A 24882-nucleotide genomic window follows, 5' to 3' on the forward strand; every position below is an offset into this window, starting at 1 on the left:
GAGTACCTGTGAAACAAGGGGACCAATTTCAAGAGTCGCGACAGTGTTGAGAGTGGGCAGATGCCCAGGAAATGCCAGCTGACGGTGCAAAGGAGCTGCCTCCCGATGGAAGAAGCTTGGTGTTTTGCAAGAACGAAGAGGACTAGGAACTTCCCCTTTGGAGGATGGATGTCCCACGTCGTAAAGAAGCTTGCAGAGGTGTTCCCATGCAGAAAGACTGCAAACAAGCCTTGCTAGCTGCAAGGGTAGCGGTGTGGGTTTTTGGATGCTGCTGTGGCCCAGGAGGGACCAGGATGTCGCCACTTGGATGAGGAGACAGATGAGGCACCCAGCAAGTCAGGGAGCCCTCACAGAAGCAGACAGCACCCGCAGAAGTACCGGAACAGGCACTTAGAAGAGGAGTGAACCGGAGTCCACCTGAAATCAGAAAAGGGAGTCCCATGACGCCGGAGGACAACAGAAGGTTGTGCACTGCAGGTTAGGGTGTCGGGGATCCAGGCTTGGCTGTGAACGAAGGAAATCCTGAAAGAGTGCACAGGAGCCGGAGCAGCTGCAAATCACGAGGTACCCAGCAATGCAGTCTAGCGTGGGGAGGCAAGGACTTACCTCCACCAAACTTGGACTGAAGAGTCACTGGACTGTGGGAGTCACTTGGACAGAGTTGCTGAGTTCCAGGGACCAAGCTCGTCATGCTGAGAGGGGACCCAGAGGACCGTTGATGCAGTCTTTTGTTGCCTGCGGTTGCAGGGGGAAGATTCCGTCGACCCACGGAGATTTCTTCAGAGCTCCTCGTGCAAGAAGGAGGCAGAGCATACACCACCAGGAAACAGGCAAGAAAGCCGGCAGGATGAAGCGATACAAGGTTGCAGTAGTCGTCTTTGCTACTTTGTTGCAGTTTTGCAGGCGTCCTAGCAGTCAGCGGTCGATCCTTTGGCAGAAGGTGAAGAGAGAAATGCAGAGGAACTCTGGTGAGCTCTTGCATTCGGTATCTGAAGAATTCCCCAAAGCAGAGACCCTAAAAAGCCAGAAAAGGAGGTTTGGCTACCTAGGTAGGGGGATAGGCTAGTAAGAAAGGTAAGAGAATATCAGAAGGAGTCTCTGACGTCACCTGCTGGCCCTGGCCACTCAGAGCAGTCCAGTGTGCCAGCACACCTCTGAATCCAAGATGGTAGAGGTCTGGGGCACGCTGGAGGAGCTCTGGGCACCTCCCCTGGGAGGTGCAGGTCAGGGGAGTGGTCACTCCCCTTTCCTTTGTCCAGTTTCGCACCAGAGCAGGGCTGGGGGATCCCTGAACCGGTGTAGACTGGCTTATGCAGAGATGGGCACCATCTGTGCCCATCAAAGCATTTCCAGAGGCTGGGGGAGGCTACTCCTCCCCAGCCCTGACACCTATTTCCAAAGGGAGAGGGTGTAACACCCTCTCTCTGAGAAATTCCTTTGTTCTGCCTTCCTGGGCCAGGCCTGGCTGGACCCCAGGAGGGCAGAAACCTGTCTGAGGGGTTGGCAGCAGCAGCTGCAGTGAAACCCCGGGAAAGGCAGTTTGGCAGTACCCGGGCTCTGTGCTAGAGACCCAGGGGATCATGGAATTGCCTCCCCAATGCCAGAATTCCATGATTTTAGACATGTTACATGGCCTTGTTCGGAGTTACCATTGTGACGCTGTACATAGGTAGTGACCTATGTATAGTGCACGCGTGTAATGGTGTCCCCGCACTCACAAAGTCCGGGGAATTTGCCCTGAACGAAGTGGGGGCACCTTGGCTAGTGGCAGGGTGCCCACACACTAAGTAACTTGGCACCCAACCTTCAGCAGGTGCAGGTTGGACACATAGGTGACTTACAAGTTACTTATGTGCAGTGGTAAATGGCTGTGAAATAACGTGGACATTATTTCACGGAGGCTGCACCGACAGGCCTGTGTAAGAATAGTTAGATCTCCCTATGGGTGGCAAAAGAAATGCTGCAGCCCATAGGGATCTCCTGGAACCCCAATACCCTGGGTTCCTTAGTACCATATACTAGGGAATTATAAGGGTGTTCCAGTATGCCAATGTGAATTGGTGAAATTGGTCACTAGCCTGTTAGTGACAATTTGGAAAGCAGAGAGAGCATAACCACTGAGGTTCTCGTTAGCAGAGCCTCAGTGAGACAGTTAGGCATCACACAGGGAACACATACACATAGGCCACAAACGTATGAGCACTGGGGTCCTGGCTAGCAGGGTCCCAGTGACACATAACAAACATACTGACAGCATAGGGTTTTCACTATGAGCACTGGGCCCTGGCTAGCAGGATCCCAGTGAGACAGTGAAAACACCCTGACATATGCTCACAAACAGGCCAAAAGTGGGGGTAACAAGGCTAGAAAGAGGCTACTTTCTCACACACACCTACACAAACCATAACTCTTCTTGTGCCTCACACCTGGGTCAGACCCAAATTGATGTGGAAATGCCTGCCTGTAACACATCAAGTTGGCAATGTAACATGTATGGTTCTGGCCAGCCCCCCTTGTAGCTGCTGTGGGTCCCACAACCGCCCATGCAGCTCCAGGTAGGCCACCACCAGTGTACGGGCCATTAGGAGGGGGTCAGGGTCTGATGTACACTTCACCCACTTTGGGAGGACCGTCTCAGCTGGACCTCCGTGATCTTACAGGTCCAGCATCTCAGGTTCTCCCATATTCTATGGCAATGGATGCTACTCCGGGGATAGACCCCCAGGGCGCACACTTTACGGGCAATGGCCCTCCAAATCCCATGCTTCTGATGGGCATTGACCTGTATGGATGCAATAGATGAATAAACAGTTCAGAACTGTACATTTTAGGATTTCTCTTTGGTTTGCAAACATTTTGAATACACCTAGCACAAGGATTATCAAACAGTTGCAATATTGCATGTGTAATTCTCACATGCTGAAAACTACAGAGGCAAGTGCAGAGTATCCTCAAGCCTCGTCATGGGTTACACTGACTAAGGCAGCACTCTAGCACCATCTAGCCCAATCCCAAGTGAAAAGCACTGCAAGGGCAGGCCTGTGTAAGAATTGTTAGAGCTCCCTATGGGTGGCAAAAGAAATGCTGCAGCCCATAGGGATCTCCTGGAACCCCAGTACCCTGGGTACCTCAGTACCATATACTAGGGAATTATAAGGGTGTTCCAGTATGCCAATGTGAATTGGTGAAATTGGTCACTAGCCTGTTAGTGACAATTTGGAAAGAAATGAGAGAGCATAACCACTGAGGTTCTGGATAGCAGAGCCTCAGTGAGACAGTTAGTCATAACACAGGTAACACATACAGGGCACACTTATGAGCACTGGGGCCCTGGCTGGCAGGGTCCCAGTGACACATACAACTAAAACAACATATATACAGTGAAAAATGGGGGTAACATACCAGGCAAGATGGTACTTTCCTACACAACACCCCCCCCCACACGAAGGACAATAAGACTAGTCATTACCTGATGGGTCTTCATTGTCTAAGTGGAAATATCTGGAGAGTCCATCTGCATTGGAGTGGGTACTCCCAGGTCTATGTTCCACTGTATAGTCCATTCCCTGTAGGGATATGGACCACCTCAACAATTTAGGATTTTCACCTTTCATTTGTTTTAGCCAAAGTAGAGGTTTGTGGTCTGTCTGAACAATGAAGTGAGTGCCAAACAGGTATGGCCTCAACTTCTTCAGTGCCCAGACCACAGCAAAGACCTCCCTCTCTATCGCAGACCAACGCTTTTCTCTAGGGGTCAACCTCCTGCTGATAAACGCAACAGGTTGATCCTGGCCCTCAGAATTAATTTGTGATAAGACTGCCCCTACCCCTAATTCAGATGCATCAGTTTGGACAATGAATTTCTTTGAGTAACAGGGGCTTTTCAGGACAAGTGCAGAGCACATGGCCTGCTTCAGCTCCTCAAAAGCTTTCTGACAGTTTGCTGTCCATAATACCTTTTTAGGCATCTTCTTGGAAGTGAGGTCATTAAGAGGGGCTGCAATGGAGACATAGTTCTTAATGAACCTCCTGTAATACCCAGTGAGGCCTAGGAAGGCTCTCACCTGAGTCTGTGTAGTAGGGGGAACCCAGTCTATGATAGTCTGGATTTTCCCCTGAAGTGGTGCAATCTGTTCTCCACCTACCAGGTGTACCAGATAAACCACCTTCCCCTGCCCTATCTGGCACTTTGAAGCCTTGATAGTGAGGCCTGCCTTTTGCAGGGCCTCCAAAACTTTCCATAGTTGGACCAGGTGATCATCCCAGCTGGAGCTAAAGACAGCTATATCATCTAGATATGCTGCACTAAAAGCTTTGAGCCCTTGCAGGACTGTGTTCACTAACCTCTGAAAAGTGGCAGGTGCATTTTTCAATCCAAAAGGCATTACTGTGAATTGGTAATGGCCTCCAATGGTTGAAAATGCAGTTTTTGCTTTTGCATCTTCTGATAATTTTATCTGCCAATACCCTGCAGTCAAATCAAAAGTGTTTAGATACTTGGCAGATGCCAGTGTATCTATTAGCTCATCTGCCCTGGGTATAGGGTGAGCATCAGTTTTGGTTACCTGGTTGAGACTTCTGTAGTCAACACAAAACCGCATTTCCTTCTTTCCATCTTTGGAATGAGGTTTTGGTACAAGTACCACAGGAGAGGCCCATGGACTTTCAGAGTGCTCAACCACTCCTAGTTCAAGCATTTTCTGCACCTCTTGCTTTATGCAGTCTCTGACATGGTCAGGCTGCCTATAGATCTTACTTTTGACAGGCAAGCTGTCTCCAGTATCTATAGTGTGCTCACACCAAGAAGTGGTACTTGGTACAGTAGAGAAGAGTTCAGAAAACTGACCCAGGAGATTTATGCAGTGGTCTTTCTGCTCAGCAGTAAGACAATCTGCAAAAACTACACCTTCCACTAGAGCATCTTGTTCTGTGGAAGAGAAGAGATCAGGGAGAGGGTCACTCTCTTCTTCCTGTCCCTCATCAGTTGCCATGACCAGGGTGAGATCAGCCCTGTCATAGTAGGGTTTCAGGCGATTGACATGGAGCACCCTAAGGGGACTCCTGGCAGTGCCTAATTCAACTAAGTAGGTGACTTCACCCTTCTTCTCAACAATTATGTGGGGTCCACTCCATTTATATTGGAGTGCTCTTGGGGCCACAGGCTCCAAGACCCACACTTTCTGCCCTGGTTGGTACTGAACCAAAACAGCCTTCTGGTCATGCCATTGCTTTTGGAGCTCTTGGCTGGCTTGAAGGCTTTTACTGGCCTTTTTCATGTACTCAGCCATCCTTGATCTGAGGCCAAGTACATAGTTCACTATGTCTTGCTTTGGAGCTTTTAAAGGTTGTTCCCAACCCTCCTTAACAAGTGTTAGAGGGCCTCTCACAGGGTGTCCAAAGAGGAGTTTAAAGGGGCTGAAGCCCACTCCTTTTTGGGGTAACTCCCTGTAAGCAAAAAGGAGGCAAGGTAACAGGATATCCCATCTCCTGCGGAGTTTTTCAGGGAGTCCCATAATCATGCCTTTGAGAGTTTTGTTAAATCTCTCCACCAGTCCATTTGTTTGTGGATGATAGGGTGTAGTGAATTTGTATGTCACACCAGACTCCTTCCACATGGCCTTTAAGTAAGCAGACATGAAATTGCTTCCTCTGTCTGATTCCACCTCTTTTGGGAAGCCCACCCTGGAAAAGATTCCCAGGAGGGCCTTTGCCACTGCAGGAGCTGTAGTGGTCCTAAGAGGAATTGCTTCAGGATATCTGGTGGCATGGTCCAATACCACCAAGATAAACCTATTGCCTGAAGCAGTAGGAGGGTCAACGGGGCCAACTATGTCAACCCCTACCCTTTTAAAGGGAACCCCAACCACAGGCAGTGGAATAAGGGGTGCCTTTGGAGTGCCACCTGTCTTGCCACTGGCTTGACAGGTTTCACAGGACTTACAAAATTCCTTTGTGTCCTCTGACATTCTAGGCCAATGAAACAAGGGAACAAGCCTGTCCCAAGTTTTCATTTGCCCCAAATGTCCAGCTAAGGGAATGTCGTGGGCTAGAGTTAGGAGGAACTTTCTGTGCTCCTGAGGAATCACCAATCTCCTGGCAGCTCCAGGTTTTGGATCCCTTGCTTCAGTGTACAAGAGGTTGTCCTCCCAGTAAACTCTGTGAGAGTCACTGACATCCCCATTTGCTTGTTTGACAGCTTGCTGCCTTAGACCCTCCAGTGTGGGACAGGTCTGCTGTGCCACACTCAGCTCCTCCCTGGCAGGCCCCCCTTCACCCAAAAGCTCAGCAGTGTCTGCTTCCAGCTCCTCTGGTGTAGGTTCTGCACAGGGTGGAAATTCTTCTTCCTCAGAATTAGAATCCACTGTAGAGGGAGGGATAGTAGGTAGTTGTAGGAGGCTGGACTGGCTTGTAGTGAGTACCAAGGGGTACTTGCACCTTGCACCAGGCCCAGTTATCCCTTATTAGTGTATAGGGTGTCTAGCAGCTTAGGCTGATAGATAATGGTAGCTTAGCAGAGCAGCTTAGGCTGAACTAGGAGACGTGTGAAGCTACTACAGTACCACTTAGTGTCATATGCACAATATCATAAAAAAACACAATACACAGTTATACTTAAAATAAAGGTACTTTATTTTTATGACAGTATGCCAAAGTATCTTAGAGTGTACCCTCAGTGAGAGGATAGGAAATATACACAAGATATATATACACAATAGCAAAAATATGCAGTATAGTCTTAGAAAACAGTGCAAACAATGTATAGTTACAATAGGATGCAATGGGGAAACATAGGGATAGGGGCAACACAAACCATATACTCCAAAAGTGGAATGCGAACCACGAATGGACCCCAAACCTATGTGACCTTGTAGAGGGTCGCTGGGACTATTAGAAAATAGTGAGAGTTAGAAAAATAACCCTCCCCGAGACCCTGAAAAGTGAGTGCAAAGTGCACTAAAGTTCCCCTAAGGACAAAATAGTCGTGTTAGAGGAATAATGCAGGAAAGACACAAACCAGCAATGCAACAACTGTGGATTTCCAATCTACGGTACCTGTGGAACAAGGGGACCAAGTCCAAAAGTCACAAGCAAGTCGGAGATGGGCAGATGCCCAGGAAATGCCAGCTGTGGGTGCAAAGAAGCTTCAACTGTACAGAAGAAGCTGAGGTTTCTGCAGAAACGAAAAGGGCTAGCGACTTCCCCTTCGGTGGAGGGATCTACCTCGCCTTGGAGAGTCGTGCAAAAGTGGTTTCCCGCCGAAAGAACGCCAACAAGCCTTGCTAGCTGCAAATCGTGCGTTTGGTGTTTTTGGACGCTGCTGGGGCCCAGGAGGGACCAGAAGGTCGCAAATTGGACCTGAAGAGAGAGGGGACGTCGAGCAAGACAAAGAGCCCTCACTGAAGCAGGTAGCACCCGGAAAAGTGCCAGAAACAGGCACTACGAGGATGCGTGAAATGGTGCTTGCCGAAGTTGCACAAAGGAGTCCCACGTCGCCGGAGACCAACTTAGAAAGTTGTGCAATGCAGGTTATAGTGCCGTGGATCCAGGCTTGGCCATGCACAAAGGATTTCCGCCGGAAGTGCACAGGGGCCGGAGTAGCTGCAAAGTCGCGGTTCCCAGCAATGCAGCCCAGCGAGGTGAGGCAAGGACTTACCTCCACCAAACTTGGACTGAAGAGTCACTGGACTGTGGGGGTCACTGGGACAGAGTCGCTGGATTCGAGGGACCTCGCTCGTCGTGCTGAGAGGAGACCCAAGGGACCGGTAATGCAGCTTTTTGGTGCCTGCGGTTGCAGGGGGAAGATTCCGTCGACCCACGGGAGATTTCTTTGGAGCTTCTGGTGCAGAGAGGAGGCAGGCTACCCCCACAGCATGCACAAGCAGGAAAACAGTCGAGAAGGTGGCAGGATCAGCGTTACAGAGTTGCAGTAGTCGTCTTTGCTACTATGTTGCAGGTTTGCAGGCTTCCAGCACGGTCAGCGGTCGATTCCTTATCAGAAGGTGAAGAGAGAAATGCAGAGGAACTCGGCTGAGCTCATGCATTCGTTATCTAAAGTTTCCCCAGAGGCAGAGACCCTAAATAGCCAGAAAAGAGGGTTTGGCTACCTAGGAGAGAGGATAGGCTAGCAACACCTGAAGGAGCCTATCACAAGGAGTCTCTGACGTCACCTGGTGGCACTGGCCACTCAGAGCAGTCCAGTGTGCCAGCAGCACCTCTGTTTCCAAGATGGCAGAGGTCTGGAGCACACTGGAGGAGCTCTGGACACCTCCCAGGGGAGGTGCAGGTCAGGGGAGTGGTCACTCCCCTTTCCTTTGTCCAGTTTCGCGCCAGAGCAGGGCTAAGGGGTCCCTGAACCGGTGTAGACTGGCTTATGCAGAATTGGGCACATCTGTGCCCAAGAAAGCATTTCCAGAGGCTGGGGGAGGCTACTCCTCCCCTGCCTTCACACCATTTTCCAAAGGGAGAGGGTGTCACACCCTCTCTCAGAGGAAGTTCTTTGTTCTGCCATCCTGGGCCAGGCCTGGCTGGACCCCAGGAGGGCAGATGCCTGTCTGAGGGGTTGGCAGCAGCAGCAGCTGCAGTGAAACCCCAGGAAGGGCAGTTTGGCAGTACCAGGGTCTGTGCTACAGACCACTGGGATCATGGGATTGTGCCAACTATGCCAGGATGGCATAGAGGGGGCAATTCCATGATCATAGACATGTTACATGGCATATTCGGAGTTACCATTGTGAAGCTACATATAGGTAGTGACCTATATGTAGTGCACACGTGTAATGGTGTCCCCGCACTCACAAAGTTCAGGGAATTGGCTCTGAACAATGTGGGGGCACCTTGGCTAGTGCCAGGGTGCCCTCACACTAAGTAACTTTGCACCTAACCTTTACCAGGTAAAGGTTAGACATATAGGTGACTTATAAGTTACTTAAGTGCAGTGTAAAAATGGCTGTGAAATAACGTGGACGTTATTTCACTCAGGCTGCAGTGGCAGGCCTGTGTAAGAATTGTCAGAGCTCCCTATGGGTGGCAAAAGAAATGCTGCAGCCCATAGGGATCTCCTGGAACCCCAATACCCTGGGTACCTCAGTACCATAAACTAGGGAATTATAAGGGTGTTCCAGTAAGCCAATGTAAATTGGTAAAATTGGTCACTAGCCTGTTAGTGACAATTAGAAAGTAATGAGAGAGCATAACCACTGAGGTTCTGGTTAGCAGAGCCTCAGTGAGACAGTTAGGCACCACACAGGGAACATATACATGCACACCTATGAGCACTGGGGCCCTGTGTGACAGGGTCCCAGTGACACATACATATAGGCCACAAACCTATGAGCACTGGGGTCCTGACCAGCAGGATCCCAGTGACACATAACAACCATACTGAAAACATAGGTGGTTATTCTAACTTTGGAGGAGGTGTTAATCCGTCCCAAAAGTGACGGAAAAGTGACGGATTTACCACCAGCCGTATTACGAGTCCATTATATCCTATGGAACTCGTAATACGGCTGGTGGTATATCCGTCACTTTACCGTCACTTTTGGGACGGATTAACACTCCTCCAAAGTTAGAATAACCCCCATAGTGTTTTCACTATGAGCACTGAGGCCTGGCTATCAGGATCCCAGTGAGACAGTGAAAACAGTGACAAACACCCTGACATACACTCACAAACAGGCCAAAAGTGGGGGTAACAAGGCTAGAAAGAGGCTACCTTCTCACACAACCCCCCCCCCCCAAACGAAGGACAATAAGGCTAACCTTGGCCAGTTGAGACTTTATTGTCTAAGTGGTGATAAGTAGAGAGTAGCTCTGCAATAGACTGGTTACTCCCTTTATCATCCACTATATGGTTACTTCCCTGTGGGGATGTAAACCACCCTGTTTGAAGTTTTTTAGCTAAGCAACAATGTGAAGATGTATTTTCAGAGTTTCTATCAGTAAGTTTTAGTTTAGAGCAGTGGGAATTGTCCACTGAACCTATTTGTAGTGATGGAAATGCCAGACAGGGATGCTGTCTCAGAAAAGCCATAGCTGGGCAAAAGCTTTGTCCATCTGGCTGGAAGAGAGAACAGGGATGCTGTTTCTCTTGAGTTGGAGCAGGGCAGGGATGCTGTCCTATGAGCTCCACACTAGGGCAGGGATGCTGTCCTAAGTGTTGTGAGGTAGTGCAGGGTTTCTGCAATAAAGTTTCTCTGGGAGGGTTGGAGGGATGCTCCATGTTAACTAAAATGGTGCTGTTTTTCTCACCAATGTTAGTTATCCCACAGAGAGGTACTTCCACCTCAGGGAGTCCAGCTTTGCCAGCTGATGATTCCCTTGGAACAGGTGCCACCCCAGGAGAGGTTTCTCCCACCACAGGAATAATATCCTGAATGGTAGGGTGGTTAGGAGATACTGTGATACCCTTTTTACCTGTTGATGGAGAGGGATCCTGAGTTTTCAGGCCTTCTCTCCTTTGCTTTTTCATTTCACTTGAAATGAGAGGGAACAATTCCTCAGGGATGCCCAGCATGGCTGCATGGGCATAAAACTCTACATCAGCCCAACCTGAGGCCTCTAGGTCATTACCTAAGAGACAGTCTACAGGTAAGCTAGGTGATACCACCACCTGCTTAGGGCCAGTAACTCCACCCCAACTAAACTGAATTATAGCTAAGGGAAGAAACTTAGTGGAGTTATGGACATCAATAATCTTATACTGTTGTCCAATGATGTGTTGTTCAGGAGGCACTAGGTTTTCAGTCACCAAAGTGAAACTGGCACCTGTGTCCCTGTAGGCCAAAGCCTCAACACCATTTATTGAAACTGTCTGTCTGTACTTATCCATTGTAAGGGGACAAGCAGCCAGTGTGGCAAGGCCAGTGCCAATAGGTGTGACAGAAACTGTCTTGGGACTGACTACCCCAGTTTCTACTTTGGACCCATAAGTGAACCCAACTACACCCTTTGCTTGACTGTTGCCAGCAGTCCCACCACTAGTACCACTACTGCTAGGGGCACTAGAGCTTGATGTATTAGTGGTGGTAGGCTCAGGGGGTTTACCTGGACAGGACTTATCCCCTGGCCTATGGCCTCTATTTTTACACACAAAGCACCAAGGCTTTTTAATGTGTGCAGGTTGGGAAGAAGAGGAAGAATTTGTTTTATCCCCACCCTTTGAAGAGTTTTTAAGATTTGAAGTGGGATCTTTGGTTTTACCCTTATCCCCATCCTTATCTTGAGATTTTTCACCATCTTTCTTCTTATTGCCATCTTTGTCACCCCCTGTATGAACTTTTCTGTTCACCCTTGTTCTGACCCATTTGTCTGCCTTCTTTCCCAATTCTTGGGGAGAGGTCAGATCAGAGTCTACCAGGTACTTGTGCAACAAATCAGACACACAATTATTAAGTATATGCTCTCTCAGGATTGTGTTATACAGGCTTTCATAATCAGTAACTTTACTGCCATGTAACCACCCCTCCAAGGCCTTCACTGAATGGTCAATGAAATCAACCCAGTCTTGTGAAGACTCCTTTTTGGTCTCTCTGAACTTTATCCTGTACTGTTCAGTGGTTAAGCCATAACCATCCAGGAGTGCATTCTTAAGAACTGCAAAATTATTGGTATCACTTTCTTTCACAGTAAGGAGCCTATCCCTACCCTTTCCACTACATGATAGCCATAGGATAGCAGCCCACTGCCTTTGAGGGACATCCTGTACAACACAGGCCCTCTCAAGTGCAGCAAACCACTTGTTAATGTCATCCCCCTCCTTGTAAGGGGGAACTATCTTGTGCAGATTCCTTGAATCATGCTCTCTTGCAGGATGACTATGGGGAATACTGCTGCTGCCACCATGGGTTTCTAAACCAATTTTCTGTCTTTCTCTTTCTATTTCTAAGGACTGCCTATCTAAATCCAGCTGTTGCTTCTTGAGCATCAGCCTGGATTCTTCCACTCTCAATCTATTGAGCTCCTGTTCTAACACTCTGTCATCAGGGTGGGTGGGTGGGACATCCCTTGAAACAGAAGTATGGTGAGAATGAACAGAAGGAGACCTGTCTCTAACAGATGGCACCCTAACAGCTTGGCTAACAGAAACAGCACTTCTACTATGATGAGAAGGAATACTGTGATGTGAGACAACACTATCAGTGTGATGTGACTCTACATCAGTACCAGCTATGCTAGGTTGTCTGCTAATGGGCAGGCTAGGAAGTTTCCCTTCTAAATCTTTTGCTAGGGGTGCCCCAGGATCAGATTGGGAACCATCAGCTAATTTCTCAACAGAAGTGCCACCTCTGGCCTTATCCTGTTCAACAATCATATTAACCAACAGTTCTCTAGGGGGATTCTTCCCTACACTTAAACCTCTTTCTATGCAGAGACTCCTTGCTCCTTTCCAGCTATGGTGATCATAAGCAAGTTTGGACAGATCAACAGTTTGGCCTGTGCCAGACATTTTAGAAAGTGTTTAAGTGATAGAAAAAGTGAGAACATGTTTTTCAGAACTTTTTGAAAGACAGAAAAAAAAACTTTTTAAGAACTTTTTTGAAAGTTTAGAAGTACTTTCCAGCACTTTAGCAAAGAAGTGAAAGGAGAAAAGCAAAACCTTTTGGTTAGGTGTACATACACTGAACTTGTTTTGTATATTTTTCTCTGATGAAAAGTACAGTGACAAAAGTGGTAAGTAGTTGCAAAGTACTTATCCCACCGCTGCAGAACCAATGTAGGAGGCTGGACTGGCTTGTAGTGAGTACCAAGGGGTACTTACACCTTGCACCAGGCCCAGGTATCCCTTATTAGTGTATAGGGTGTCTAGCAGTTTAGGCTGATAGATAATGGTAGCTTAGCAGTGCAGCTTAGGCTGAACTAGGAGATGAGTGAATCTCCTACAGTACCACTAGTGTCACTTGCACAATATCATAAGAACACACAATACACAGATATACTAAAAATAAAGGTACTTTATTTTTATGACAATATGCCAAAGTATCTCAGTGAGTACCCTCAGTATGAGGATAGCAAATATACACAAGATATATGCACACAATACCAAAAATATGCAGTATAGTATTAGAAAACAGTGCAAACTATGTATAGTTACAATAGGATGCAAAGGGGACACATAGGGATAGGGGCAACACAAACCATATACTCCAAAAGTGGAATGCGAACCACGAATGGACCCCAAACCTATGTGACCTTGTAGAGGGTCGCTGAGACTGTAAGAAAACAGTGAGGGTTAGAAAAATAGCCCACCAAATGTCACCAATTGCGTGAGGGGACAGAGGGGGCGTCCAGCAAGACAAGCAGCCCTCTCAAAAGCAAGCAGCATCCGGAGAAGTGCCGGAACAGGCACTACGAAGTGGAGTGAAACAGTGCTCACCCGAAGTTGCACAAGAGAGTCCCACGCCGCCGGAGGACAACTCAGGAGGTCGTGCAATGCAGGTTAGAGTGCCGTGGAACCAGGCTTGGCTGTGCACTAAGGAAATCCTGGAAAAGTGCACAGGAGCTGGAGTAGCTGCAAAAGACGCAGTTCCCAGCAATGCAGTCTGGCGTGGGGAGGCAAGGACTTACCTCCACCAAACTTGGACTGAAGAGTCACTGGACTGTGGGAGTCACTTGGACAGAGTAGCTGGATTCAAGGGACCTCGCTCGTCGTGCTGAGAGGAGACCCAGGGGACCGGTGATGCATTTCTTTGGTGCCTGCAGTTGCAGGGGGACGATTCCGTCGACCAACGGGAGATTTCTTCGGAGCTTCTAGTGCAGAGAGGAGTCAGACTACCCCCACAGCATGCACCACCAGGAAAACAGTCGAGAAGGCGGCAGGATCAGCATTACAGTGTTGCAGTAGTCGTCTTTGCTACTTTGTTGCAGTTTTGCAGGCTTCCAGCGCGGTCAGCAGTCGATTCCTTGGCAGAAGGTGAAGAGAGAGATGCAGAGGAACTCTGATGAGCTCTTGCATTCGTTATCTCAGGAATTCCCCAAAGCAGAGACCCGAAATAGCCAAAAAAGAGGGTTTGGCTACTTAGGAGAGAGGATAGGCTAGCAACACTTGAAGGAGCCTATCGGAAGGAGTCTCTGACGTCACCTGCTGGCCCTGGCCACTCAGAGCAGTCCAGTGTGCCAGCAGCACCTCTGTTTCCAAGATGGCTGAGGTCTGGAGCACACTGGAGGAGCTCTGGGCACCTCCCAGGAGAGGTGCAGGTCAGGGGAGTGGTCACTCCCCTTTCCTTTGTCCTGTTTCGTGCCAGAGCAGGGCTGAGGGGTCCCTGAACCGGTGTAGACTGGCTTATGCAGAGATGGGCATCATCTGTGCCCATCAAAGCATTTCCAGAGGCTGGGGGAGGCTACTCCTCCCCAGCCGTAACACCTTTTTCCAAAGGGAGAGGGTGTAACACCCTCTCTCTGAGAAAGTCCTTTGTTCTGCCTTCCTGGGCGAAGCCTGGCTGGACCCCAGGAGGGCAGAAACCTGTCTGAGGGGTTGGTAGCAGCAGCAGCTGCATTGAAACCCCTGAAAAGGCAGTTTGGCAGTACCTGGGTCTGTGCTAGAGACCCGTGGGATCATGGGATTGTGCCAACAATGCCAGGATGGCATAGAGGGGGCAATTCCATGATCTTAGACATGTTACATGGCCATATTCGGAGTTACCATTGTGAAGCTACACATAGGTAGTGACCTATGTGTAGTGCACGCGTGTAATGGTGTCCCCGCACTCACAAAGTCCGGGGAATTTGCCCTGAACTATGTGGGAGCATCTTGGCTAGTGCCAGGGTGCCCACACACTAAGTAACTTAGCACCCAACCTTTACTAAGTAAAGGTTAGACATATAGGTGACTTATAAGTTACTTAAGTGCAGTGAAAATGGCTGTGAAATAATGTATGCATTATTTCACTCAGGCTGCAGTGGCAGGCCTGTGTAAGAATTGTCAGAGCTCCCTATGGGTGGCAAAATAAATGCTGCAGCCCATAGGGATCTTCTAGAAGCCCAGTACCCTGGGTACCTCAGTACCATATACTAGGGAATTATAAGGGTGTTCCAGTATGCCAATGTGAATTGGTGAAATTGGTCACTAGCCTGTTAGTGACAATTTGGAAAGAAATGAGAGAGCATAACCACTGAGGTTCTGGATAGCAGAGTCTCAGTGAGACAGTTAGTCATAACACAGGTAACACATACAGGGCACACTTATGAGCACTGGGGCCCTGGCTGGCAGGGTCCCAGTGACACATACAACTAAAACAACATATATACAGTGAGAAATGGGGGTAACATGCCAGGCAAGATGGTACTTTCCTACACAACCCCCTCCCAAACGAAGGACAATAAGACTAGTCATTACCTGATGGGTCTTCATTGTCTAAGTGGAAATATCTGGAGAGTCCATCTGCATTGGAGAGGCTACTCCCAGGTCTATGTTCCACTGTATAGTCCATTCCCTGTAGGGATATGGACCACCTCAACAATTTAGGATTTTCACCTTTCATTTGTTTTAGCCAAAGTAGAGGTTTGTGGTCTGTCTGAACAATGAAGTGAGTGCCAAACAGGTATGGCCTCAACTTCTTCAGTGCCCAGACCACAGCAAAGGCCTCCCTCTCTATCGCAGACCAACGCTTTTCTCTAGGGGTCAACCTCCTGCTGATAAATGCAACAGGTTGATCCTGGCCCTCAGAATTAAGTTGTGATAAGACTGCCCCTACCCCTAATTCAGATGCATCAGTTTGGACAATGAATTTCTTGGAGTAACAGTGGCTTTTCAGGACAGGTGCAGAGCACATGGCCTGCTTCAGCTCCTCAAAAGCTTTCTGACAGTTTGCTGTCCATAATACCTTTTTAGGCATTTTCTTTGATGTGAGGTCATTAAGAGGGGCTGCAATGGAGCCATAGTTCTTTATGAACCTCCTATAGTACCCAGTGAGGCCTAAAAAGGCTGTCACCTGAGTCTGAGTGGTAGGGGGAACCCAATCTATAATAGTCTGGATTTTCCCCTGAAGTGGTGCAATCTGTTCTCCACCTACCAGGTGTCCCAGATAAACCACCTTCCCCTGCCCTATCTGGCACTTTGAAGCCTTGATAGTGAGGCCTGCCTTTTGCAGGGCCTCCAAAACTTTCCATAGGTGGACCAGGTGATCATCCCAGCTACAGCTAAAGACAGCTATATCATCTAGATATGCTGCACTAAAAGCTTTGAGCCCTTGCAGGACTGTGTTCACTAACCTCTGAAAAGTGGCAGGTGCATTTTTCAATCCAAAAGGCATTACTGTGAATTGGTAATGGATTCCAATGGTTGAAAATGCATTTTTTGCTTTTGCATCTTGTAGGAAAGTACCATCTTGCCTGGCATGTTACCCCCATTTTTCACTGTATATATGTTGTTTTAGTTGTATGTGTCACTGGGACCCTGGTAACCCAGGGCCCCAGTGCTCATAAGTGTGCCTGAATGTGTTACCTGTGTAGTGACTAACTGTCTCACTGAGGCTCTGCTAATCAGAACCTCAGTGGTTATGCTCTCTCATTTCTTTCCAAATTGTCACTGACAGGCTAGTGACCATTTTTACCAATTTACATTGGCTTACTGGAACACCCTTATAATTCTCTAGTATATGGTACTGAGGTACCCAGGGTACTGGGCTTCTAGAAGATCCCTATGGGCTGCAGCATTTATTTTGCCACCCATAGGGAGCTCTGACAATTCTTACACAGGCCTGCCACTGCAGCCTGAGTGAAATAACGTCCACGTTATTTCACAGCCATTTTACACTGCACTTAAGTAACTTATAAGTCACCTATATGTCTAACCTTTACCTGGTAAAGGTTAGGTGCAAAGTTACTTAGTGTGAGGGCACCCTGGCACTAGCCAAGGTGCCCCCACATTGTTCAGAGCCAATTCCCTGAACTTTGTGAGTGCGGGGACACCATTACACGCGTGCACTACATATAGGTCACTACCTATATGTAGCTTCACCATGGTAACTCCGAATATGGCCATGTAACATGTCTATGATCATGGAATTGCCCCCTCTATACCATCCTGGCATAGTTGACACAATCCCATGATCCCAGTGGTCTGTAGCACAGACCCTGGTACTGCCAAACTGCCCTTCCTGGGGTTTCACTGCAGCTGCTGCTGCTGCCAACCCCTCAGACAGGCAGCTGCCCTCCTGGGGTCCAGCCAGGCCTGGCCCAGGATGGCAGAACAAAGAACTTCCTCTGAGAGAGGGTGTGACACCCTCTCCCTTTGGAAAATGGTGTGAAGGCAGGGGAGGAGTAGCCTCCCCCAGCCTCTGGAAATGCTTTGTTGGGCACAGATGTGCCCAATTCTGCATAAGCCAGTCTACACCGGTTCAGGGACCCCTTAGCCCCTGCTCTGGCGCGAAACTGGACAAAGGAAAGGGGAGTGACCACTCCCCTGACCTGCACCTCCCCTGGGAGGTGTCCAGAGCTCCTCCAGTGTGCTCCAGACCTCTGCCATCTTGGAAACAGAGGTGCTGCTGGCACACTGGACTGCTCTGAGTGGCCAGTGCCACCAGGTGACGTCAGAGACTCCTTCTGATAGGCTCCTTCAGGTGTTAGTAGTCTATCCTCTCTCCTAGGTAGCCAAACCCTCTTTTCTGGCTATTTAGGGTCTCTGTCTCTGGGGAAACTTTAGATAACGAATGCATGAGCTCAGCCGAGTTCCTCTGCATCTCTCTCTTCACCTTCTGATAAGGAAACGACCGCTGACCGCGCTGGAAGCCTGCAAAACTGCAACAAAGTAGCTAAGACGACTACTGCAACTCTGTAACGCTGATCCTGCCGCCTTCTCGACTGTTTTCCTGCTTGTGCATGCTGTGGGGGTAGCCTGCCTCCTCTCTGCACCAGAAGCTCCGAAGAAATCTCCCGTGGGTCGACGGAATCTTCCCCCTGCAACCGCAGGCACCAAAAAGCTGCATTACCGGTCCCTTGGGTCTCCTCTCAGCACGACGAGCGAGGTCCCTCGAATCCAGCGATGCAGTCCAAGTGACCCCCACAGTCCAGTGACTCTTCAGCCCAAGTTTGGTGGAGGTAAGTCCTTGCCTCACCTCGCTGGGCTGCATTGCTGGGAACCACGACTTTTGCAGCTACTCCGGCCCCTGTGCACTTCCAGCAGAAATCCTTTGTGCACAGCCAAGCCTGGGTCCACGGCACTCTAACCTACATTGCACGACTTTCTAAGTTGGTCTCCAGCGACGTGGGACTCCTTTGTGCAACTTCGGCAAGCACCGTTTCACGCATCCTTGTAGTGCCTGTTTATGGCACTTCTCCGGGTGCTACCTGCTTCAGAGAGGGGTCCTTGTCTTTGTCCACATCCCTTCTCTGTCCTGGTTGGATTTGCCACCTCCTGGTCCCTCCTGGGCCTCAGCAGCGTCCGAAAACGCTAACCGCACGATTTGCAGCTAGCAAGGCTTGTTGGCATCCTTTCGGCGGAAAAACACTTTTGCACGACTCTATACGACGAGTGGGACCCTTCCACCAAAGGGGAAGTCTCTAGCCCTTTTCGTTCCTGCAGAAACCGCAGCTTCTTCTGTCCAGTAGAAGCTTCTTTGCACCCGCAGCTGGCATTTCCTGGGCATCTGCCCATCTCCGACTTGCTTGTGACTTTTGGACTTGGTCCCCTTGTTCCACAGGTACCCTAGATTGGAAATCCACAGTTGTTGCATTGTTGGTTGGTGTCTTTCCTGCATTATTCCTCTATCACGACTCTTTGTCTTTTGGGGAACTTCAGTGCACTTTGCACTCACTTTTCAGGGTCTTGGGGAGGGCTATTTTTCTAACTCTCACTATTTTCTAATAGTCCCAGCGACCCTCTACAAGGTCACATAGGTTTGGGGTCCATTCGTGGTTCACATTCCACTTTTGGAGTATATGGTTTGTGTTGCCCCTATCCCTATGTGTCCCCATTGCATCCTATTGTAACTATACATTGTTTGCACTGTTTTCTAAGACTATACTGCATATTTTTGGTATTGTGTACATATAACTTGTGTATAATTGATATCCTCATACTGAGGGTACTCACTGACATACTTTGGCATATTGTCATAAAAATAAAGTACCTTTATTTTTAGTATATCTGTGTATTGTGTTTTCTAATGATATTGTGCAAGTGACACTAGTGGTACTGTAGGAGCTTCACTCGTCTCCTAGTTCAGCCTGTGCTTCTCTGCTAAGCTACCATTATCTATCAGCCTAAGCTGCTAGACACCCTATACACTAATAAGGGATAACTGGGCCTGGTGCAAGGTGCAAGTACCCCTTGGTACTCACTACAAGCCAGTCCAGCCTCCTACAAACACAATACACAGATATACTAAAAATAAAGGTACTTTATTTTTATGACAATATGCCAAAGTATCTCAGTGAGTACCCTCAGTATGAGGATAGCAAATATACACAAGATATATATATACAATACCAAAAATATGCAGTATAGTCTTAGAAAACAGTGCAAACAATGTATAGTTACAATAGGATGCAATGGGGACACATAGGGATAGGGGCAACACAAACCATATACTCCAAAAGTGGAATGCGAACCACGAATGGACCCCAAACCTATGTGACCTTGTAGAGGGTCGCTGGGACTATTAGAAAATAGTGAGAGTTAGAAAAATAGCCCACCCCAAGACCCTGAAAAGTGAGTGCAAAGTGCACTAAAGTTCCCCAAAGGACATAGAAGTCGTGATAGGGGAATTCTGCAGGAAAGACACAAACCAGCAATGCAACAACGATGGATTTCCAGTCGAGGGTACCTGTGGAACAAGGGGACCAAGTCCAAAAGTCACAAGCAAGTCGGAGATGGGCAGATGCCCAGGAAATGCCAGCTGTGGGTGCAAAGAAGCTGCTTCTGGACAGTAGAAGCTGAGGATTCTGCAGGAACGACAAGGCTAGAGACTTCCCCTTTGGAGGATGGATCCCCCACCCCGTGGAGAGTCGTGCAGAAGTGTTTTCCTGTGCAAATACAGCCAACAAGCCTTGCTAGCTGCAAATCGTGCGGTAAGGTTTTTTGCATGCTGCTGTGGCCCAGGAGGGACCAGGATGTTGCCAATTGCATCTGGGGACAGAGGGGGCGTCGTGCAAGACAAGGAGCTCTCTCAGAAGCAGGCAGCACACGCAGAAGTGCCGGAACAGGCACTTCGAAGAAGAGTGAAACAGTGCTCACCCGAAGTTGCACAAAGGAGTCCCACGCCGCCGGAGGACAACTTAGAAAGTCGTGCAATGCAGGTTGGAGTGCCGTGGACCCAGGCTTGGCTGTGCACAAAGGATTACCGCCGGAAGTGCACAGAGGCCGGAGTAGCTGCAAAAGACGCAGTTCACAGCAATGTAGTCTGGCGTGGGGAGGCAAGGACTTACCTCCACCAAACTTGGACTGAAGAGTCACTGGACAGGGACCTCGCTCGTCGTACTGAGATAAGACCCAGAGTACCGGTAATGCAGTTCTTTGGTGCCTGCGGTTGCAGGGGGAAGATTCCGTCGACCCACGGGAGAGTTCTTCGGAGCTTCTAGTGCAGAGGAGGCAGACTACCCCCACAGCATGCACCACCAGGAAAACAGTAGAGAAGGCGGCAGGATCAGCGTTACAGAGTTGCAGTAGTCGTCTTAGCTACTTTGTTGCAGTTTTTCAGGCTTCCAGCGCGGTCAGCAGTCGATTCCTTGGCAGAAGGTGAAGAGAGAGATGCAGAGGAACTCTGATGAGCTCTTGCATTCGTTATCTAAGGAATTCCCCAAAGCAGAGACCCTAAAGAGCCAGAAAAGAGGGTTTGGCTACTTAGGAGAGAGGATAGGCTAGCAACACCTGGAGGAGCCTATCAGAAGGAGTCTCTGACGTCACCTGCTGGCCCTGGCCACTCAGAGCAGTCCAGTGTGCCAGCAGCACCTCTGTTTCCAAGATGGCAGAGGTCTGGAGCACACTGAAGGAGCTCTGGGCACCTCCCAGGGGAGGTGCAGGTCAGGGGAGTGGTCACTCGCCTTTCATTTGTCCAGTTTCACGCCAGAACAGGGCTGAGGGGTCCCTGAACCAGTGTAGATTGGCTTATGCAGAAATGGGCACCATCTGTGTCCATGAAAGCATTTCCAGAGGCTGGGGGAGGCTACTCCTCCCCTGCCTTAACACCTTTTTCCAAAGGGAGAGGGTGTAACACCCTCTCTCAGAGGAAGTCCTTTGTTCTGCCATCCTGGGACAAGACTGGCTTGACCCCAGGAGGGCAGAAACCTGTCTGAGGGGTTGGCAGCAGCAGCAGCTGCATTGAAACCCCAGAAAAGGCAGTTTGGCAGTACCAGGGTCTGTGCTACAGACCACTGGGATCATGGGATTGTGCCAACTATGCCAGGATGGCATAGAGGGGGCAATTCCATGATCATAGACATGTTACATGGCCATATTCAGAGTTACCATTGTGATGCTACATATAGGTAGTGACCTATATGTAGTGCACGCGTGTAATGGTGTCCCCGCACTCACAAAGTCAGGGGAATTGGCCCTGAACAATGTGGGGGCACCTTGGCTAGTGCCAGGTTGCCCTCACACTAAGAAACTTTGCACCTAACCTTTACCAGGTAAAGGTTAGACATATAGGTGACTTATAAGTTACTTAAGTGCAGTGTAAAATGGCTGTGAAATAACGTGGACGTTATTTCACTCAGGCTGCAGTGGCAGGCCTGTGTAAGAATTGTCAGAGCTCCCTATGGGTTGCAAAAGAAATGCTGCAGCCCATAGGGATCTCCTGGAACCCCAATACCATGGGTACCTCAGTACCATATACTAGGGAATTATAAGGGTGTTCCAGTAAGCCAATGTAAATTGGTAAAATTGGTCACTAGCCTGTTAGTGACAATTTGAAAGAAATGAGAGAGCATAACCACTGAGGTTCTGATTAGCAGAGCCTCAGTGAGACAGTTAGTTACTACACAGGTAACACATTCAGGCACACTTATGAGCACTGGGGCCCTGGATGACAGGGTCCCAGTGACACATACAACTAAAACAACATATATACAGTGAAAAATGGGGGTAACATGCCAGGCAAGATGGTACTTTCCTACACACTAGAAAACAATAATTCTTGAAAAGTTCATATCTCCGGTTCCCTTTATCCGATTGTATTAGTTTTGTGTCATTTTAAAGATAAAAATGTAAACTATTTTTATAACTTGGTTTTGGATTTTTAAACTGTTTCTGTGTTTTATTTAATTACTGTTTTGTGATATTTGAATGCTTTACACTCTGTCTCCTAAGTTAGGCCTTGTAGCTCGTTGCCAAGCTACCAAGGGTTGAGTTGGGTTTAATTTACTGAGACCTAACTGGACATAAGTGGAGGTTGGTGGTCTATTGCTAAGTGTAAGTACTTACCTGCCCTTACCAATAACCCATTTTCCAACAACAGGGAAGTATTGGATGTTTTACAGGACCATATTTTATGGTTGGCTAGCTCATATACAGAGAGTCTGACAATCTTTATTTTATTGTGTGGCTCCCATTCTTGCTTAGTTTGACACTATGGGCCTCATTACAACGACCGCCAGGGCTGTTTTGGCGATTGTACCGCCAACAGGTTGGCGGTACAATCTGCCTTATTACGATGCCGCGGTTGCACTCCCGGGACCAGCAGTTTCTCGCCATGGTTGTCCCGGCGGTTTTAATCCGCCAGGGCAGTGCTGCCCAGGGGATTACGACTCCCCTTCCCGCCAGCCTGTCCAAGGCTGGCGGGAAGGGGAGTCGCGGGGCCCCTGGGGGCCCCTGCACTGCCATTGCACTTGGCATGGGCAGTGCAGGGGTCCCCAGGCACAGCCCCACCCTGCTTGTGCAGACAGTGAAAAGCGCGACTGGTGCAGCTGCACCCGTCGCATGGCCGCAACACCGCTAGCTCCATTTGGAGCCGGCTCCAATGTTACGGCCGACATCCCCGGTGGGCCGGCGGGGATGTCGTAATGCAGATGGCGGGATTGCGGCTGCGTAGGCGGCCGCACAGCAGTCCAACCAAGGCGGGCGGTCTCCGCCACCCGCCAAGGTTGTAATGAGAGTCTATATCCCTACACTTTTGTTGCTTTGTTTCGTTTCCTGATTATGGTCTCCCTTGCCCCTTTGTTGCCTTATCTGCTTTCCTGCTATATCATTGTGCTCCCTGATGTAGGATGTCGGCCTGGTGAGTAGTGGGTACCTATGGTACTTGCACCTTGTACCAGGTCCATATATCCCCTTATTAGTGTAGTGTAGTCAGTGTCTAGAAGCCATGCTCTCTAGCGGTAGCTGTGGATGAGCAGCCAGGGCTTATCTAGGAGACATGAAAAGCTCATGCAATACCACTGTAGTCACACACAGTATTTACACACATGAAAGAATACACTCAATGTTACAAAAATAAAGATACACTACCAAAAATACCATACAGGCTATTCTCCCTTAGGAGGTGAGTAATACACAAATTATGTACACTAGTATGTAGAAATAGGCATAAAACAGGTGGAAACAGTGCAATATAGGGAAACCACAGTAGAGAATAATGGCCCTAGGGAGAACACAAACCATATACTAAAAAAATAGAATGCGAAAGTTGTTTTCCCTCCTAGGTAAGTGGAGTGTGTAGAGGGGGAGCTGGGAGTACTGGGAAAGCCCAAAGGTAAGTACCACAATGTAGGAAAGTACCATCTTGCCTGGCATGTTACCCCTATTTTTCACTGTATATATGTTGTTTTAGTTGTATGTGTCACTGGGACCCTGGTAACCCAGGGCCCCAGTGCTCATAAGTGTGCCTGAATGTGTTACCTGTGTAGTGACTAACTGTCTCACTGAGGCTCTGCTAATCAGAACCTCAGTGGTTATGCTCTCTCATTTCTTTCCAAATTGTCACTAACAGGCTAGTGACCATTTTTACCAATTTACATTGGCTTACTGGAACACCCTTATAATTCCCTAGTATATGGTACTAAGGTACCCAGGGTATTGGGGTTCCAGGAGATCCCTATGGGCTGCAGCATTTCTTTTGCCACCCATAGGGAGCTCTGACAATTCTTACACAGGCCTGCCACTGCAGCCTGAGTGAAATAACGTCCACGTTATTTCACAGCCATTTTACACTGCACTTAAGTAACTTATAAGTCACCTATATGTCTAACCTTTACCTGGTAAAGTTTAGGTGCAAAGTTACTTAGTGTGAGGGCACCCTGGCACTAGCCAAGGTGCCCCCACATTGTTCAGAGCCAAGTCCCTGAACTTTGTGAGTGCGGGGACACCATTACACGCGTGCACTACATATAGGTCACTACCTATATGTAGCTTCACAATGGTAACTCCGAATATGGCCATGTAACATGTCTATGATCATGGAATTGCCCCCTCTATGCCATCCTGGCATAGTTGGCACAATCCCATGATCCCAGTGGTCTGTAGCACAGACCCTGGTACTGCCAAACTGCCCTTCCTGGGGTTTCACTGCAGCTGCTGCCAACCCCTCAGACAGGCATCTGCCCTCCTGGGGTCCAGCCAGGCCTGGCCCAGGATGGCAGAACAAAGAACTTCCTCTGAGAGAGGGTGTTACACCCTCTCCCTTTGGAAAATGGTGTGAAGGCAGGGGAGGAGTAGCCTCCCCCAGCCTCTGGAAATGCTTTGTTGGGCACAGATGTGCCCAATTCTGCATAAGCCAGTCTACACCGGTTCAGGGGACCCCTTAGCCCTGCTCTGGCGCGAAACTGGACAAAGGAAAGGGGAGTGACCACTCCCCTGACCTGCACCTCCCCTGGGAGGTGTCCAGAGCTCCTCCAGTGTGCTCCAGACCTCTGCCATCTTGGAAACAGAGGTGCTGCTGGCACACTGGACTGCTCTGAGTGGCCAGTGCCACCAGGTGACGTCAGAGACTCCTTCTGATAGGCTCCTTC

At 48.9% G+C, this 24882-nt stretch overlaps 1 protein-coding gene across 1 annotated transcript in view; it reads right to left on the reverse strand.

Annotated features, from left to right (window-relative positions):
* The window catches only part of LOC138279459 (vomeronasal type-2 receptor 26-like), a 260000-nt gene that overhangs the window by 98136 nt on the left and 136982 nt on the right, over positions 1–24882 (reverse strand). The gene's annotated exons all lie outside the window — the stretch shown is intronic.

The sequence above is a fragment of the Pleurodeles waltl genome, chromosome 2_2 (assembly GCF_031143425.1).
Source record: "Pleurodeles waltl isolate 20211129_DDA chromosome 2_2, aPleWal1.hap1.20221129, whole genome shotgun sequence".
NCBI classification, from domain to species: domain Eukaryota; kingdom Metazoa; phylum Chordata; class Amphibia; order Caudata; family Salamandridae; genus Pleurodeles; species Pleurodeles waltl.